The following is a 12,168-nucleotide window of genomic DNA, read 5'->3' on the forward strand; positions in this document are numbered from 1 at the left end:
AAGGCAATGGGTCAGCCGTGGTCTGGAGTAGAAGCTCAACAGCGTAGACTCAGCCCTTTGTCACATGGAAGATGGCATCACTGGATGGCCCCAATGGCTTGTGAGGGAGAGAGTGAAGAAAACTACAAAGAATGAGGATAACCATGAGCAAAATCAATGTAAAAGGAGGGGAGAAGAGGATAGTGTTTCTCATTGTCTATAAGTCAGCCATCTCCACCATGTTGGTAAGCCTGCCTCTGGTGATAACTTCCCTCGGGTAGCAAGGGTTCCCAGGGTTTATGTTCGGCAAACGTGATAACTAATACACTACAGAAACCTATGGTTCCCAGGTTTTAAATAAATACTTAAGAGGTCTGGGCCCTTAAGTATTTATTTAAATACCAATTTAAAAAAATTTAAGTTGGTATTTAAATAAATACTAAATAATTAAATACTAATTTATTTTAAGTATGCTATTTTACTATCTCCATCTCTGGGTGCAGTGGCTCATGCCTATAATCCCAGCACTTTGGGAGGCTGAGGCAGGTGAATCACCTGAGGTCAGGAGTTCAAGACCAGCCTGGCCAACATGAAGAAACCTGTCTCTACTAAAAATACAAAAAAATTAGCTGGGTACAGTGGCAGGTGCCTGTAATTCCAGCTACTCAGGAGGCTGAGGCAGGAGAATTGCTTGAACTCAGGAAACGGAGGTTGCAGTGAGCTGAGATCGCACCATTACACTCCAGCCTTGGTGACAAGAGTGAAACTCTGTCTCAAAAAAAAAAAAAAAAAAAAAAAAAAAAAAAATCTCAAAAAAAAAAAAAAAAAAAAAAAAAAAATAGAGGTTTTTAGTTCCTTATTGGAATGTGAGATGGCCAGAAGTCATGCCCACCAACCTGGTCAGAGCTGGTGCCTATAACTTAATGCCTTGTGGTGGTGAGGTTTTTGACAAGAGGGCACCATCGAGGATGCACCAAGCATTCACAATGCAAGGTTGCTTCAGATTGTCCCATTTCTAACCAAGAGAAACAGCATCATCCAGTAGAGGGTTAAGCATGGACCCTGTGCCAAACACAGGACTGTAAGGGAAATTCTTTCTTTCACGTCTTCTTGGCTAGACATTGCTCAGAGCTACTGGAGTCAGTGCTTTTCAGGCTTTGTCATCAAATTTCCCCAAAGTTCAGAGGAGAATGATATATTTCCCTGGGGTCCAGAGCAGGGTGGGGCTCCAGTGCATAGGTTCCTTTGAAAATTTGACCAATTTTGCCTTTTGCTCCACAATAAATCAACGTTTGTTTTGACATGAAAACAATGTTTTAAATTAGATACCATTGAATAACTAAAGTACTGATTACCCTCAAGGTTGGTTTAGGGTATGGTTTGGCTGTGTCCCCACCCAAGTCTCACTTTTACTTATAATAATCTCCATGTGTCAAGGGCTGGGCCAGGTGAAGATAACTGAATCATGGGGGTGATTTTTCTCATACTGTTCTCATGATAGCGAATAAGTGGTTTTATAAATGGGAGTTCCCTTGCACAAGCTCTCTTGCCTGCCACCATGTAAGATGTGACTGCTCCTCGTTCATCTTCCACCATGATTGTGAGGCCTTTCCAGCCATGTGGAAGTGTGAGTCAATGAAACCTCTTTCCTTTACAAATACCCAGTCTCAGGTGTGTCTTTATTAGCAGCCTGAGAACAGACTAATACAGTAAATTAGCACCTGTGGATCAGAGTGCTGCTGTAAAGATACCCGAAAATGTGGCAGTGACTTTGGAATAGGGTAACAAGCAGAGGTTGGAACAGTTTGGAGGGTTTAGAAGAAGACAGGAAAATGTGGGAAAGTTTGGAATTTCCTAGAGACCTGTTGAATGGTTTTGACCAAAATGCTGGTAGAGATATGGACAATAAAGTCCAGGCTGAGGTGGTCTCAAATGGAGATGAGGAACCTGTTGGAAATCAGAATAAAGGTGACTCTTACTATGTTAGCAAAGAGACTGGGGCATTTTGCCCCTATGCTAGAGATCCGTGGAACTTTGAACTTGAGAGAGATGATTTAACGTATCTGATGGAAGAAATTTCTAAGCAGCAAGGCATTGAAGATGTGATTTGGGTGCTGTTAAAAGCATTTAGCTTTATGTATTGACAAAGACGTGGTTTGGAATTGGAGCTTATGTTTAAAGGGGAAGCAGAGGATGAAAGTTTGGAAAATTTGCAACCAGACAATGTGATAGAAAGGAAAATCCCGTGTTCTGGGAAGAAATTCAAACCAGCTGCAGAAATTTGCATAAGTAATGAGAAGCCAAATGTCAGCCACCAAAACAATGGGGAAAATGTCTCTAGGGCATGTCAGAGGTCTTCATAGCAGCCCCTCCCATCACAGGCCTGGAGGCCAAGGAGGAAAAGATGGTTTTGTGGGCTAGACCCAGGGCCTTGCTGCTTTTTGCAGTCTCAGGACTTGGTGCCTTGCATCCCAGCTGTGGCCAAAAGGGGCCAACATACAGCTCAGGCCATTGCTTCAGAGAGTGCAAACCCCAAGCCTTGGTGGTTTACACATGGTATTGGGCCCACAGGTGCACAGAAGCCAAGCGTTGAAGTTTGGGAACTTCTGTCTAGATTTCAGAGGATGTATGGAAACACCTGGATGTCCAGGCAGCGGTGTGCTGCAGGGGTGGGGCCTTCATGGAGAACGTCTGCTAGAACAGTGCAGAAGGAAAATGTTGGGTGGGAAACCCCGCACAGAGTCCCCATTCGGCCACTGCCTAGTGGAGCTATGAGAAGAGGGCCACCATCTTCCAGACCCCAGAATGGTAGATCCACTGATAGCTTACACTGTGCACCTGGAAAAGCTGGAGACACTTAACACAGCCTGTGAAAGCAGCCAGGACTGGGGGCTGTTCCTGGCAAAGCCACAGGGCAGAGCTGCCCAAGACCATGAGAACCTGGATCACCTCCCAAAGGCTCCATCTCTTAATATCATTTTATTAGGGATTATGTTCATTAGGGGTCATGCATCAGCATGACACAGATGTGAGATATGGAGTCAAAGGGTATCATTTTGGAGCTTTAAGAATTTGGCCAAAACGAAGGTACTGTGGGCCCCACTGGATTTTGGACTTGCATGGGGCCTGTAGCCCCTTTGTTTTGGCCAATTTCTCCCATTTGGAATGGATGTATTTACTCAATACCTGTACCCCCATTATATATAGGAAGTAACTAACTTGATTTTGATTTGACAGGCTTATAAGTGGATGGGACTTGCCTTGTCTCAGATGAAACTTTGGACTTGGACTTTTGGATTAATGCTGGAATGACTTAAGACTTTGGGGGCTATTGGAAGAGCATGACAGTGTTTTGAAATGTGAGGTCATGAGATTTGAAAGGGGCCGGGGAAGAAAGATATGGTTAGGCTCTGTGTCTCCACCCAAATCTCACCTTGAATTCTAATAATCCCCACATGTCAAGGGCAGGGTCAGGCAGAGTTAATGGAATCGTGAGGGCAGTTTCCCCCATGCTGTTCTTGTGGTAGTGAATACATCTCATGAGAGTTGATGGTTTCATAAATGGAAGTCCCCTTGCACAAGCTCTGTTGCCTGCCACCATGTAAAATGCGACTTTGCTTCTCATTCACCTTCCACCATGATTGTGAGGCCTCCCCAGCCTTGTGGAACTGTGAGTCCATGGAGTGTCTTTCCTTTATAAATTACCCAATCTCTGGTATATCTTTATTAGCAGCATGAGAACAGACTAATAGTTTAGGTGCTGGCACACACTGTGGGCCACAAGCTAAGCATGTTGATTTTCTGCTGGGATGCAATCTACATCTTTCTGTCTCTCTCTCTTTCCAGAGAATCCTTATTTAGTTCCACAGATAATTAATAAAAGAAGAGATGAATTTGTTAGGTTGTGCCATGATCTGAATGCTGTGTCCCCCCCACCAAATTCATTTGTTGATACGTAACCCCTAATGAAATGATATTAAGAGGTGGCACCTTTGGGAGGTGATTAGGTCATGAAGCTGGAGCCCTAATGAATGGGATTTGTGCCCTTATAAAAGTGGCCTGAGGGAGCTTGTTAGACTCTTCTGCCATTTGAGGGCAAATAGAAGGCTCCGTCTATGAGGAACAAGCCCTCACCAGACACCAAATCTGCTGGCACTTTCATCTTGGACTTCTCAGGCTCCAGAACTGTAGGTAATAAATTCCTGTTGTTTGTAAATTACCTAGTCTAAGGTATTTTGTCATAGCAGCCAGAGCAAACTGAGACAGTTTGCTCTAAAAAAATTACCATTGAGTAAGTGGCTTAAACAAAACCATGTATTTTTTATAGTTCTAACCGCCGTAAAGTTCAAGATCAAGATGCCTGCAGAGCTGGCATCTGGTAAGGGCTACTTCCTGTTGTGCAGATGGTCATCTTTTCCCGGTATCCTCACACGGCAAGAGCAGCAACAGAGAAAAAGCTCTCTTGTTTCTTCTAAGGCCTCTCATTCCATTCATGAGATTCTATCCTTATGACCTTATTGCTTTCCAAAGGTCGTACCTTCTAATATTATCATGTCGGGGATGGGATTTCAACAAATTTTATGGGGATGCAAATATTCAGTTCCTAACTAGGGAACAGGCTTCCTGAACTGCTGAATTTGAAGAGCTTTTTCCCGAAGAGATGCTTAACTGTGCAACCTTACCCCCTCCCTTAAAATCCTGGTACTACTGCTGTATACTTCGTGCCAATGCAGGTGTCCCCCCTCCAACCTTTCAGCTGACCTTGCTCTCCTGTGCTCCAAGGCAGCTTCTTAAAACTTACTGTGTTCTTCTGGAGCCCAATCTCATCCTGCCTGCTTGGTCTTAGCAGCCAATGGTACCTGCCACTCTCCTGAAACATTTGGGTTGGTCAGGCAGGGGCAATATCATTTTCCCCTTCTTACCCTTCCCAACTTCCCTTTCCTCATCCTCCCAGCTTCTCTCCAATTTGGGACATGTATTGTCCCTTTAAGGCGACTTCATCCTCTAGAGCCATTAATGCCACCTCCCCAGACCTTGTTCCTCCAGACTTCCTGTCTCCTGGTTTGTTTCACTTTTTCATTAGTACTTGACCCCATTATTACAGCAACACGTGCCTGGAGTTGTGGTGTGAACAGCGAGAACCCCGATGCAGAGCCTAAAAAGGGACTCTCTCATACAACACAAAGGCATTACCTCGGTCATCCACAGCTGTGATAGCTTTACAAATAACCTTAATTCATCTCTTTCATCTTTTAACAACTCTTGCATGCCTACTACATCCTAGGTGATGGAGCTGCAGAAATCAACTATATGGATGTACTTTCTATTTGATTGGAGCTTAGAGGGTTACAGGAGAGACAAATTAGAAAAAAATCACAAACATACACATAATGGAAAATTGCTATGGTAAGTGCTATGCAAGAACAGATTGTGTTTTGAGAGTTTAACAGGATGCAATTTAGACTGTTTGGCTCGCCAAAGGGATTCTTTTTAATAAAATGAACTTATGTAGGGAAATTGGAAACCTAAAATTTAATATAAAACATGATATAGTAAACAAGGGGGAAGTTCAGTCATTAAAAACCAATTTTAAGATAGTAAGCCATTTTCATATAATTTCCTTTTCTCTCTCTAGCTGTGTGAGCATGCATGCTGAAGCACTGCTAAGCCTGTTAAACGTTGTGGTCCTAGCCCCATCTTTCAGCAGTTTATATATTTAAAATTTGGAAATATATAGATACAAAGATTGGAAAGCTTACAAATAGGTAGACTGATTAAATGCTATAAAAATAATATGGAGTTAACCAACCAGCTGCATCTCACTTCTTGATTATATAGAAATTGTATTTAGACTGTGTCATGGGTGGATTCGGGTGTGGGATATAAGGAGTTTCTAAGCCTCCTATACATGTATTCCTCAATTTCCAGGCTCAGAATATTCAGGAAAATATTCACTATCTTGTAAACCTCACCCTTTTCTTGTGTTTTAAATCTCCATGAATACCTCTGCATCCGGCCTTCTGTACAAGTCAGAAACCTGAGAGTTATCCTGGATTCCTGGCTCTCCCCACTGTCATCAAGTCTTTTTGACACATTGAAAGCTGTGCGACAGCATAATTATTGTCTCTTTTTTAAGTACGAAAATTTAAAAAAACATACTTGAAGGAATGATTTGGGGTCAAAGATAATGATATCTTCCTCCAGATAGCGTTTTGTTGTTGCTGTTCATTTCTACCAGGTGTTTGGGAGTATTAGTTATTTAGGATGCAATAGGTCTTGAAGTTATACTCAGCTCCTCCTAAATCTCACGGTAAATGTTCTTTGTGATCCCACATCAGGCCCCCTGGCTTACCAGGCCCCCTGCCATTGCAGAGTCTGGACTTCAACTTATGTCCATTGAGCTTGTCCATCCAGGTTATCAAAGACGCTGCTCAGCATCTCAACAGAGTGAGAGTTTTGCTTCTTTTTTTATTTACTACTTTCATATTATTTTTATAGTTATAAAAATCACAATTCCAAAATTTAAACAGAAAATATATGCAAAGGATTAGCATGATGTTGGGCATATAACCACTGCTCAAAATATCTTTTCGTTTGCTGGTTTCCTTTTCTTTTTATTCACTCTCTTCCTCATCACCACCAGGACCTCTGTGAGGCCTTATGAGGTCTCGCTCCCTTTTGGCCGTGAACCCTTCTCTGTCACAGGAGCCCCACTCCCGCTCCCTTTCCTCACTGCACAGCTCCGGTCTTCAGGTGTGGCTCACGCGCTGCCCTCACCAGGGACCTCAGGAATTTATTCCTCCCTGGAAAGACCCCGAATGACATGGCAGTGTCTGAACACACGGGGGCGCACGGATCACCTCGTTGTAGAAGAAGTCCCACAGCTCTACTGCAAGTCAACACCTGGGCAGCCTAGCAGTCAGGGAGCTAACTAAACCCGAAATCCATCACTCCAAAGCCTGATTGTATTGAGTCTTTGCCACGCTCTTCTGGGGTGTGTTTGCCAAACACCAGTTTAGTTTGTGATCTTCGCGTAACAATGACAGTGGCAAGACTTAAAACATTGGAAAGCATTTACTCCGGAAAGACTCCCGGAAACAAATCTCTAAGCACAAGTCCTCTGACTGTCCATAGAGAGGTTGCTGGAAGTTCTCTCCGCCTTTCTTGTGATTTCAAAGGCATCCTCCTTCCAGTGCACTTTACAGGACCTGCCGGGGTTCTCCTTTGGTGAATCTTGCAGCATTTACATTTTTCTACTTGCTTTTCCATTTAATATCAAGTTTTATTCTATTTGGTTTTTGTTTGAGAAGTTTGGAAGCCAGGAGGAAAGATATAAATTAAAGATAAAAGAATACTTCTGTGATACCCTTTCCCAAGGTAGGAGCACATTTCTGGGCACATTTGGTGGATGTTCACTTCTTTGAGGATGTAGACACCTCCAGGAAATGTCCTCTCTCAAGCACATCAGGAATTTACTTTCATGTAACTAACACTTGCATAGCACCTACTATGCACCAGGCACTGTTCTAGATGCTTAACAGTTTAACTCCATCATTTCCTCACAAGGGGAGCAGCAGATGGTAGATGTACTTGAAAGAAATTTCCAGAGCACAATTGTCTCCTTTGGCTGAAAGCAAAATGGAACAGGTGGGAGATACTTTGCAGGTCAAGATGCTGACTCAGGGATGAAGGCTGGAGAGAACAGCGCATATGACTGGTACCTCCAGTGACTGCATGGCACTGATTTAGGAACGATCATGATGTGGTTGGGACGTGCTTACAAAAGCGAGGTCAAGTTAGCGTGTCAGAATTCTGAGTAAGATCTTAGGAATGTGCTGTTGGAACCAATAAGGGCATTGATATCTAGCTCAGAGATCTGAGTTACAGCCAGATCTTGGCTGGGTGGGAGGGGAGCTCCCTCCAGGGAAAACCAGTTTCAAACTGAGGTTTGTGGGACCAAAGCATTTTGGGGGTGTAAGTGCAGGGAATATTATTTCAGAACCTCTTTTTCAGAATTCTGTGAGCTAAAATAGCATTCTAGCATACCATTTTTTACCTTTTTTTTTTTTTCCTGAAACTGACTTAATGTAAGACCTAGAACCTAGAAATAAAATAGAATATTCAAATACAATAAAACATCTTAATTTATACACAGTGCTAGGCTCTTTCTAAATAGCAAGTCACTAATTTTATCTGAGAGTTTTAAGTCAGAGTATCACTTTCTTTTCTCCCAGGTCTGATATGAGGTAAACCAATTTTACTATGGGGATAAGAAGGGTGAAATATGAAGAGAAAAAGCAGCAGGGGCCAAATCATCTAGCAGTATGTGGTTCCAAGAAAAAATCTGGTGATTCTCCTGGCCATTCCCATCAGTGTTCCAAAAAGAGACTTGGTTCTATTGACCTTTTCTGACTCTGCTGCACCCAGGAAACTTACTTTCTGTTCCTGTCTTTGAATCTGGGCACAAGAAAGATAAGTCAGACAGGTTTTTAGGCTCTTTCATCTGACATCTTAGATTATATTCAGAAGGCTAATAGATACTGTTAGCAGGTTATCGGTAGATGGAAGGTGAGGAGTCAGCCATGGATCACGAAAAGGGACATGGTTTCAGCTGGCTTTCAGGTTTTTATCTTTGAATTCGTTTTTTTATTAAAATAATTGGGTCTCTTGGTTGGGTGTGGTGGCTCACACCTGTAATCCCAGCACTTTGGGAGACCGAGGCGAGTGGACCATGAGGTCAGGAGTTCGAGACCAGCCTGGACAACATGGTGAATCCACGTTTCTACCAAAAATACAAAAATTAGCCATGTGTGGCGGCGCATTCCTGTAGTCCCAACTACTCAGAGGCTGAAGCAGGAGAATCACTTGAACCCGGAGGCAGAGGTTGCGGTGAGCCGAGATCACGTCACTGCACTCCAGCCTGGGCAGCAGAGTGAGACTCCGTCTCAAAAAAAAAAAAAAATTAAAAAAATACTAATTGGATCTCTTTATAATTCTGACTTGTTGAAGAACTAATCTGTGACAATGTTTCTGTGTGTTGGTTATCATGTTACTGACTCTTACCTCCAAATTCGCTTTTGGATATGTGCTCAGTGATAATGGAAGGGCCTCCTTCAGGCATTTCTTCTTCACAGTGAGCATGGTGTTAAGCACTGATGCCCATGTCCCTCTGCCAGCTTCCTCCTGCAGCATTCGCATGGGTCCTCCTTGGCCCTCCTGATGCTCTGGCCCTCCCAACACGGACCCCTCACATCCTCCTGCCTGCACCAGAGCCCCTACTTTCTCCATGTGCCTGAATAACCAGCCACTGACTGTGGCCCATGTGTGCTTTGGAGTGTTGCTTCCTGCTTGCCCAGGTTCCGTGGACCAGTTCTGGCCTATGAAAACCAGCATATGTCTCTGACACCCAGTGTATTGTGATAGCCCCTCCTCCAGTGAGGTCTGATCCCCTTGGAAAGTAGAACCTCCTTCCCAAGTTTGTCCTTTGGATATTCTCCATCAGACCTAGAATATTCTATAGAGTTCTCTTATATATTATAGTTACACTTTTACCATAACTTAATAATTACTTACACAGAACTTCTCTTGTTTAAATCACAATATGGTTTCTGTCTCCTGACTGTTCCTAAATTAATACAGAAATTCACATTTAATTAGCACTTACTATGTTCCAGGAAGTTCATATATGCTGTTTCACTCAAGGCAACAACGTGATGTAAGAGAGTGGATCAAAGCACAAGCTTTGGAACCAGGCAGATCAGCATTTCAATTCTGGCTCCAACTCTTACCATCTCTGTGACGTTTGGGCACGGGAGGCTGCGGTTCTACACTCAGATGTCCCCTCAGGACAAAATTTCTCATTGATTTATCTGCCAATAGTGTTAGCTGCTGACAGCTCATGGTTTTGTTTCTCTCTGAAAATGGTTTTCTACTGAAGGAAACTGCCATGCCTAAAGCGACAACCCCTCTGGGGATAAATCTGCACCAATGATGGATTGATGCGGGGATGCAAAAGCCCGCTCCCCTTCAACTTCATTTGGTGTATCTCTATTTCAGAGCATCCTGTGCAATCTGACATTGCTGTTGCAATTGCATTGAAGTTCTCTTCAGTTCAAACCTGCTTTTCTTGCTCCTTCACAGGAGTTGTTCCTGAGCGTGTTCCCTGATAAACTTCTTGCATGCAAATTTGTGTTTTCCAGGAAGCTGAACTGCAAGTTATTAAATGGCTCTGAGCTTCTGTTTTTTCACCTGTAAAAGGAAGATGATCATTGCAACCATGTCAAAAATTATTGCAGGAGTAAAGGAGATAACACATAAAAGTGCTTGGCAAGGTACCTGACACACATATTTAACACCAAAGGGGTTCATTATTAAGATCATTAATAAAATGGGAGCATCTTTATTCCCTTTATTTTACACATAAGGCAACTGAGGCTCAGAAAGTTTAACTTGGCCACATCATGTATGAAATAGTGGGGCTGGGATTTAAGCCTGTACATAGATATATATATATTTTCCTGCTGCCACATTATACTGCCTCTTGTTCCTTTAAGTTACCTGGTAGAAGTTTTGATTAGAATAGAAAGTCTCCAGGGGAAGCTGGGAAGGGCATGTAGAAGCTTGTCTTTGAGATTTATGAAAAACGTGTGGCAGTCAGCTTCAAAGCAAGTAGAAAGAGGACCCGCACGCACAATAGATCTGTGATAAAGCCTTCTATGTGCATCCAACTAAAGAGTGATAAAACACTGCAGTTCAACAGGCCCCACCCCCACCAAAGCCAGTGTTTGAGTCTGCCCAACAGTGCAGAAAATTAAAGTTGAACCAATGTACTTCCCAGGAATTTTAATGGTTTTCAGAGTTATTTTTAACTACTTGCCAAATTGTTAGAACTAGACAAAAGAGCCATTAGAGTCTTTGTTCTTTACACAATTTGCACAACCCCACTGCCAGATTATCTTTTTCTTTTTCCACTCCAAGGTAATGGAAATAATCATTCCATTTGTAAATAACTCTCCTGAGCATTTTTGTTGAGAGTAGAAGGGACATAAGATGAAAAGTTAAATTAATAAGAAAAACTCTTTCTGTAGAATTAAAAACCTGCAGGAAACAACAGATTTAAAAAAGCCAATATTTAAAATATCACTTAGCCAGAAAGAGAGGTTCCAGCCCTCACAGCCACACTGTTGAGTGTTATTGTTACCAAGAGACTATGGGCTGAAATCTCACCATTAGTCTCCGGGCAGGATAAGATTCAAGAGGGAATAAATGAATCCTTGTTCTGTTAGGGACTCAGCAGGTCACTTCAAGAAAGTAGCCTTGCACTTCAGATTGACCAAGCACAATTTCACATTGACCAAGTACATTGGCAAAAACGTAATTAGCTGCTCTGAATCTCATATTGGGGATAGGAGAGGCTGGGCAGTGCCATGGAGTGCAGACAGGCATCTTCCACCTGGAAGAAAGGTTGGTCTCCCAGGCTGAGTCAAGGGGGCCTCAGAAGCTGCCAGCATTCGTATGACAGAGGATAAAAAGGAAATTCTAACCAGGAGTTGTTTTGCACACACAGTCACCCCTCTCTATGGATGCATATAAATCGTGCCTCTACGGATTGCAGTCTTGGGACCAGGAGAGTAAAAATCCAATCTTCAAACTTTTCATCCAAGGCTACCTTTTGCTGAGAGTATTTGCTTCACTGCTATGCCCTCACCCTGCTTGCTAATCCAAACTTCAGGAAGCTCCCTTTCCTCCATCTCTGGCCCTGAGAGAAATAAATTATTTTGAGGAAACAAAATAATCATTGTATATAAATGGTTTGCATTACAGAGCTGGAAAATCCAAGAGAAAAAAAAAGTTATTAGATACAGTTAACGTGCTCAAAATGTTAAAGTGGTCATTTATGAAGTTAGTCAATAGTTTTCCTACCTACAGTTTAAAAGGCAGCCAGAAAATGGAAGAAGAGATCATCCAAGAATGATATTAAAAAGAAATATGCATGGGCTTTGGAAAAAGAAAAAAGAAAACTTGAGCCACATAAAGATGAGAGTAAGAGATGACATTCACTAGATTGGAAGACTCTATATTGCCTATAATGTAAATTTCTCTGAATTGATTTTTATATTTAGTGTAATTCCTATCAACATACTGGTAGGATTTTTTGGGGGGACTCTGGACAAAAGGATTCTAAAATTC

Source organism: Cebus imitator, unplaced genomic scaffold (assembly GCF_001604975.1).
Source record: "Cebus imitator isolate Cc_AM_T3 unplaced genomic scaffold, Cebus_imitator-1.0 Scaffold193, whole genome shotgun sequence".
In the NCBI taxonomy this organism is placed as follows: Eukaryota; Metazoa; Chordata; class Mammalia; order Primates; family Cebidae; genus Cebus; species Cebus imitator.